The 7,500-nt window shown below is 40.5% G+C and overlaps 2 protein-coding genes and 1 pseudogene across 2 annotated transcripts in view; all 3 read right to left on the reverse strand.

Annotated features, from left to right (window-relative positions):
* Window positions 1-7,500, reverse strand: part of LOC137995496 (DNA ligase 1-like) — a 461,965-nt gene that overhangs the window by 137,128 nt on the left and 317,337 nt on the right. The window lies entirely within an intron of this gene.
* The window catches only part of LOC137995027 (uncharacterized), a 224,232-nt gene that overhangs the window by 113,423 nt on the left and 103,309 nt on the right, over window positions 1-7,500 (reverse strand). The window lies entirely within an intron of this gene.
* LOC137981456 (uncharacterized) overlaps window positions 2,280-7,500 on the reverse strand; it is a 5,271-nt pseudogene continuing 50 nt past the window's right edge.

The following is a 7,500-nucleotide window of genomic DNA, read 5'->3' on the forward strand; positions in this document are numbered from 1 at the left end:
ACAAAGGTTTACATTAAGCCGACAAACACAGGGCTACTCCTGCACTATCATAACCATGTGGACAGCCGCTACAAGCATAGCTTGCTCGGCACTATGCTTGATCGTGCGCACCGGCTATCATCATCTTGGGCGCATTTTTCAGAAGAGTTTGAACGTCTGAGAGAAGTTTTCCGTAAGCTGAGGTATCCGAATCACCTTATTGATTCCGTCATCAACAGGTTTATCACCTCGAGAGTCGCAGTGGACCAGCCTAAACAGCGTACCGATGACACCATCCGGATAGTTATCCCCTATAAAGATCAGGATGCTGCAGTGTCTGTCAAACGACAACTTAAAGATCTTAGCAGCAACGTGCAAAAGACCATTCAACCCGTGTTTACCAGCCGCAAGCTTAAACAAGATCTAAGCTTGCGTGAGCCCAAGCCTAACATCGTAACCCAGCAATGCGTTGTTTTTTTATTTATTCAAGTGTGACCTGTGCGATGCAGGTTATGTCTGGTACACAAAGGGCCACCTTCACACGCGCGTTGAGGGACACCGTCAAAAGGCGTCATCTTTTTACAGGCATTATTGCAAAGAACATAACACTGCTGTTCCGAACAATTTCTTAGCACGCTTCAATGTAATCAAGAAATACACGAACAAATTTGACTGCCTTGTTAATGAAATGCTGTGTATTCAATATCTTAAACCAGCATTGAATGTACAGTCGGATTCTCTTCGTGCTAAAGTATTCATGTAATTAGCTTGGCACTCTTTTATGTAAATTCTTTTTAACTTAGCCTTTTCACAAACCGCATTTTATATTTGTAACCTTGATAATGGCACAAGATGCACCGAAACGTCGGTTTCTGTCACTTATATTTCTTTTTTCATAGACTCTCTTTGTATTTGATATTGCCAATTAAATTCTTGCTGTTTTGTTCTGTTATTAACCTAACAGCAGACTGTGTTGATTATTTTACAATAGATCGTGTGCAGGCAGAAGCAAGCTGTGCTGATGTTGTTTCAGAAGCAGCAGCGACAGGAAGCAGCACACACACTCATCATGAACAAGGTAACTACTTCATACAGATCACTGAAAGATGAAAGTGGATTTTGTGTGATAAAAATAAACTGAACTGAACTGAAAGATGAAAGTGGATTTTGTCTGATAAACTAATCCAGAGAGGATTTTATATTGTCCACAATAATCGAACTGGAGTTGACCACATGCAGCTGAAAAATCGGTTTTGGTTCAATTTTATCCAGATGCAGCCTGTATGTAATTATTATGTCTCTAAATGCACTGTACGGTTTTTTTAAAGTCATGAGCATTTTTATTTTCAAGGAAATGCCAATTAAAAAAATTCCACCCAAAAATTCACTATGTTTTGCTATGAAGTGAAAACTTAGAGTGCTGTTACAACAACTGTTATTTTGAAGAGAGTTGACTGAATAGAGGGTAATGTGAAGTGCTAGATTTCTATCCCAACCATATGAACCATGTGAGCGTTAGCCCTACTGATGGAAATGAGCCCACAAAAGCACAGAGAAAAACTCTGACCAGGGTGGGAATTGAACCCAAGACCTTCGGGTTAGATCTCCGCCGCTCTACCGTTACAAGGTCAGACGGGAGCAAGCCGTGGGAACTGAAGATGCCAAAGTCAAAGATGTTATTTTGAAGGACTGCTTGTGTTCAAAGATTATCATGATGTTTACCATGTGCAAAGTCTTGAAGAAAGGTTGCATTCTTTTGGAAATTGATTTCCAAACACACGTGTTTGGATATCCTAATATGTGTGTTTGGATATCTAATCATGTGTGTTAAAAAAAACAGTTCTTTACAGCGTATCAAGGAGCATCCATGTGACCCAAATGAAGCCACACAATTGGTTAATTACCAGGCGCGTAGCGTGGTCATTTTTTCAAGTATGCACAAGTACACATGATCTAGCAACCTAAGTAAACTAAGCGAAAAATACTGCGTTCTTTATTTTCTTGTTGAAATAGTTGTGTTAATACAAGCAAAGAACAAAGCGTCTTGCCCTTATTTTGAGCAAACTTGGCGCGCAAACAAAACATTGTTTTTGGTTGTGCTAGCGTGACTGGAATTGTCAACAACGTTCTCGGAACGTCGCTCTCCTTTGCAACTTTCGTCTTTTTGTTGCACGCTGACCAAAACAACACTGCATTGTTTATTGGTGAGAGAGAGCGCATGCGTAGTGAAGATCATCCTTTAAAGACATTTGCCCATGTTGAATGGGCGGGTAGAGTCCCAATTTTGGGGTGGGCACGTGATCTCTCTATGCAACAATGAGGAGGTAGAATTCCAATCAAACCTCACCTTACAGGTAAGGCTTGTTTAATTTTTTAATTCTACCTCCTCATTTGCATATTCGAGATCCCGTGAGACTTTAAAGCACATGGGCCTTGCACAAACCAACAACCGGACAAACTATCCATAACAACAACAGGGATAGGTTTATTGGAACCTCCAATAACATACATGGACATGAAAGACAATATTACAGCTAACAGCTTAGTATAGATTGTCCAAATGTAGCATCCTCTTTGACATCTTTCTTATAATAAGTGGGCAAAAGTACATTCTGCAGACCACCCTGCAGCAGCCATGATTGTTTCTAGGGGTATTCCCTTCCTAAGAGCAGCTGAAGTTGAAGCCGCTCTGGTACTGTGTGGCTTAAAACTCTCAGTATCTATACCTGCTTTCTTCATTACTGTTTTGACCCATCTAGAAATAGTACTTTGACAAACAGGGTGATGTGGTTTGCTATAGCTAAGGAAAAGTCTAGTATGGTCAGAGCTTCTAAGTGAAGCAGTTCTTGCAACATACTCCTCTAAGTATGTCATTACACATAATCTCCGGTCAGCAGGATATGCAGGCAGAACCAAAACTGGTTGTGGCTTTCCTGGCTTGGACTGTTTAACTAGTTTCTCAAGGTAAAACTTGTGTATGATGATTTCCCTTTAGTCATATGTTTCATGTCCATTAAGTATACCGATTGGCATCTCTGTCCAGTAACTAACATACACAACATAACTAACTTAAAAGTTAATAGTTTCAAGTTCAGTTCCTTAGCAGGACTCCAAGTCTTAAGCAAACTCAAAACTGTAGACACATCCCAGGTACTTTGATATCGTGGAAGAGGTGGCCTGGACTGGAAAGTTGCTTTAACAAGTCTCTTGATCAAGGGGTGTTCACCCACTGTGTAAGGGCTATCAGTCAATTCCACAGCAGCAGACAATGCAGATCTGGCAGTGTTAATTGCTGAGTAACTACTCCCAGTGTCATGCAATTGTGTCAAAAAGTCAATAACACTGGCTACAGATGGATGAATGGAATTCTCATTTCTTTCTGTTGCAAAGTTTCTCCACTTATCCAGATACACTCGGTACTGTTTGGTGGTCCCCGATCTCCAAGATTCCATGATGATATCACAAGCTCGTTTTGAAATGTTTTGCTGTCGCAGTCTCGCCCGGACAAGAGACATGCCATCATTTGAAGTTTGGGCCATAGAGGGTGGAGCTTGGTCTGGTCGTGTGGCAACCGTAGAAGGGATTCTTCCTTGTGTAGACAGTACTGGTTTGCTGATTAACATCCGACTCATCTTGGGGAACCAAACTTGTGTTCTCCATAGTGGGGCTATGACTAAGGCTCGGCTTTGATCCTCCTGCAACTTTTGGAGGACCCTGGACAACATGCTGAAAGGAGGGAAAATATACACAAATTTATGTTTCCAACTTAAGGACATTGCATCAGTTGCAAAGGCATCAGGATCTGCATGCCAGGACACAAAAGGTTTTAACTGATAATTGTGTCTAGAAGCAAATAAATCTATTTCTGGTCTGCCCCAACGTTTTACTAGCAGTTTGAAAATACTGGGATTTAACTGCCATTCAGTCCTATCTCGAAATTTGCGACTAAACCTGTCAGCAGTCTCATTTTGAATTCCTGGAATATGGGTGGCAGTGAGCCAAATCTTCCTCTTGAGGCACCAAAGCCAAATTTCTCGTGCTACCTTATTGCATGGTTTAGAATGGGTACCACCCATATTATTAATAAATGTCACTGCAGTAACAATCAAGCTGTAAAAGAATGTGTACACCTTCATCTTTAGCACAGAGTGCCTGGAGGCCTAGTTTAGCTGCCTCAAGTTCAAAACAATTGATATGCTTATTTTCAGCAATTTCTTGGGCAAGCCATCTGCCTCCAGTTGGTCTCATACCATCTTGGTGCGCGCCCCATCCTTCCAGGGAGGCATCAGTTGTCAGTGTAAAATGTGACCGTCCAGATGAAAGGATGCTTAATCAAAAAGCGTTTCGAGTGCGTTTGTGTTTGAAACGCGTTTGAAACACGTTTTTGAAACTGTTTGAAACCCAAGGTGTTTGAAACGCAGTAAAAGATTTTTATCTGTGTTTGAAAAGCCAACCTGTGTTACATCTGTCAACAGTGAACAAATTATTACTGTCGCAGCAAATTATTTCAGTGGCGAATGCACGGAGTAATTTTCCGTTTTTAATCAGAAAACAATATGGATGAGTTTTTTTTTTTTCTAACAAGCCGAGGAACATATATTGCTGTTGAAATAATGACACAGTGTTAAAAGTAACGAGCGAGAATTCCGCGTAAACTGCTTTGACACCTTGTGCGTTTGTTGTGTGAAATAACAGTCACGTAGAAAATTTGATCATGGAAACATAGCCGTGGAAACATTGTATGCCTTGTGTCTGCGTTGCCAGTGACATTTCAATGCATAAATCGTGGCTTTGCGTGTAAAAGTGTGCATGTGGAAGTGATGCATGAAACAAAATCAGCTGGAAAAACACCAGCAACTCCGAAGCCGTTTGCGTGACTACAAAGCTTACCCTCAGGAAAATCAGTAACTTCCATTCAAGTCAACATTTAAATCCTCATAGTACTTCCGAAACTTCTGCCATTGAAACCACTTTCCAAATTCACAGTCGATCTTATAAACTCGGTAACAGGAATATTTTGAAATACTTGAAACAAGAATTCAAGTTCGACTGTTGAGATTCTGAATTCTCGTGGGCGTTCTCTTCATTTTAGACAGAGTACACTTTGTAATTCCATTTCCTTAAAAGAATCATTGTAAACGTATAAACGACACATAACGCATTGATTTTTTAGAAAAAACAGCAATTTGAAGCAAGATTTTGTGAAAGACTTCCGAGATTGCAATCAAATTTCAGAGATCGCGAAGAGATCTTGCAGATTCTGCCGGGCCACGCGTGACGGTAACCGGTCGTTTCGCCAACGTGTCAGTTCGCCAACGACCTGTTCGCCAACGTATGAAGTCGGTTCGCCAACGTCTAATGTCAGTTCGCCAACGCTTATATGTCAGTTCGCCAACGTCTGAAATGTATTTACAAATTACCAAAAGAAGATAATGTGACCTTTGATCCAAGATGAATTGTTTGATTCGGGTTGAAAATGTTCGTTTCACTCTCCCCCATCTGACATTAGACGTTGGCGAACCGACTTCATACGTTGGCGAACAGGTCGTTGGCGAACTGACTCGTTGGCGAAACGACCGGTATTCCGCGTGACAACGCTGTTTCCAAAGCTTCAGAAACGTTTCGAAAAAAAAAGTGAAATTCATTCATATTTGACAAAACTTACAAAGACTGCGAAGGCAATTCATGCAGAGGAACCGACCGATAATATAATTATGCACATGCTAATTCTTCTGTTTTCAAACGCAATAGACCAATTTGGCTAACTCAATGTTGTACCCAATTCAAATCCTTTGGAAATAAAACGTTTTGTTCCAAGTATTACCATATCATTTAAATGTGAATGCTACATTATCATGCAAATGCAATACACAAAGCATCTTAACCCTAACGATTTGAATTGGGTACAACATTGAGTTAGCCGAATTGGTCTATGAAATGTGACACTTGTTTTTGAAACGGAGCGAAACGCTGTTTTTTGAAACGCATTTGAAACATGTTTGAAACTGTTTGAAACACCACCGAATATCTGATTTAGCAAGCTCTGAAAGCTGCATCTGAGCTTCAAAGGAACCCTGATGTTTTTTTAAGAGCATCAATTTTCTCAATTTCAAGCTGTTTGTAGTACAAGGGTCCATATTCTACACCAGATGAACAGGAAACTAAAGTACCAATCAGTTGAGCAGCTTCTCTAATCGAGCATGACCGTCTGCTTATAATATCTTGTCCCAAACGAGTAATGTTATCAATTTTGTCTTTAGTGAGACTAACAGTCATAGAGATTGAGTTCAACACAAATCCTAGGTGTACTATAACTTGAGTTGGCAGAGTGACTGATTTTTTTCCCCTGAGACAGTAAAGCCTAGGTCATTAAAAAGGGCATATGTGTCATTGACACATTTGTCTGACATTCAGCAAATGTATCGCCAAGCAGAAAACTGTCATCAAGATAGCCGCTAGAAACATGACTTCTAGTTCGCAAAGTGGAGTACACTGGTTTCATAAGTTTGGTAAAAATTCGCGGTGCAGAGCTAAGACCATTAGGCAAGGTAACAAATTTATATAACTGATCTTGTACTTGAAATTTCAAGTACTTTTGTGATTCTGGGCTAATGGAAACTGAATAATATGCATCTGTTAAATCAAGGGATCCCATAAAGCAGTTTTGCTTCATTAGATTGATGCATGATTGAAGGGTATCCATCTTGAAATGGATATGTGGCAAATGTGTGTTTAAACATTTGAGATTCAATATCAATCGATATTTCCCATTTTTCTTAGGGCGCAGAAAAACTGGGGAGATAAACTCCCCATCTTCATGAGCACATCTTTCAATAACTCCTTTTGTATGAGCTCTGTGAGGAGGGCATTTAAAACTATTTCCTCATGTTATCAAGTGTTGGTTGCTTAGGTGGATGATCCTGAAAGGGTACTGAAATAAAATCAATGTGGTAACCCTTGACAATGTCCAAAATTACTTTGTCAGATGTGATCTTTGTCCATTTCTCATGGTGAAATTTCAGTCTACCAGCCTGCACAATTTGTTCATTGACCAGTGTTTTCCCACCTTGCAACCTAGGTTTACCACTAGTAATTGGTCTTACCTGAAGACTATTTACAGATTTTGCCTTTGTCTTTTCTGACTATCGTCGAGGCTGGTACTGGGGTTGGCTTCGCTGTGGCGGATGTTTGTAGCCGCCCCTCTGTTTGCCGACAGAGCCTCTGCCCGGCCTAAAAAAGGGAAAGGTCTTTCTTGTTCTGACCTCCCAAGAAAGTTCTGACCACTACCATGAGGTCGTTTCTGCTTGATTGTTACTTTGGAAGTAACTTTACTGGCTTCTGTCAAATTTTCACTGACTTACCAAGCTCAGTGCCAAACAACAGGCCATCCTCAACTGGATTTTGGTCACTGCAGAGAAGGCGGTATTCTGTTTTCATGTCACCCTTAAACAAAGTCCTCCTTCTGAGGTCTATTTCATGTGACGAGTCACATAGAGTGAAATGCTGTCAGACAGAATTTTT

This window comes from Montipora foliosa, chromosome 1 (assembly GCF_036669935.1).
Source record: "Montipora foliosa isolate CH-2021 chromosome 1, ASM3666993v2, whole genome shotgun sequence".
NCBI classification, from domain to species: domain Eukaryota; kingdom Metazoa; phylum Cnidaria; class Anthozoa; order Scleractinia; family Acroporidae; genus Montipora; species Montipora foliosa.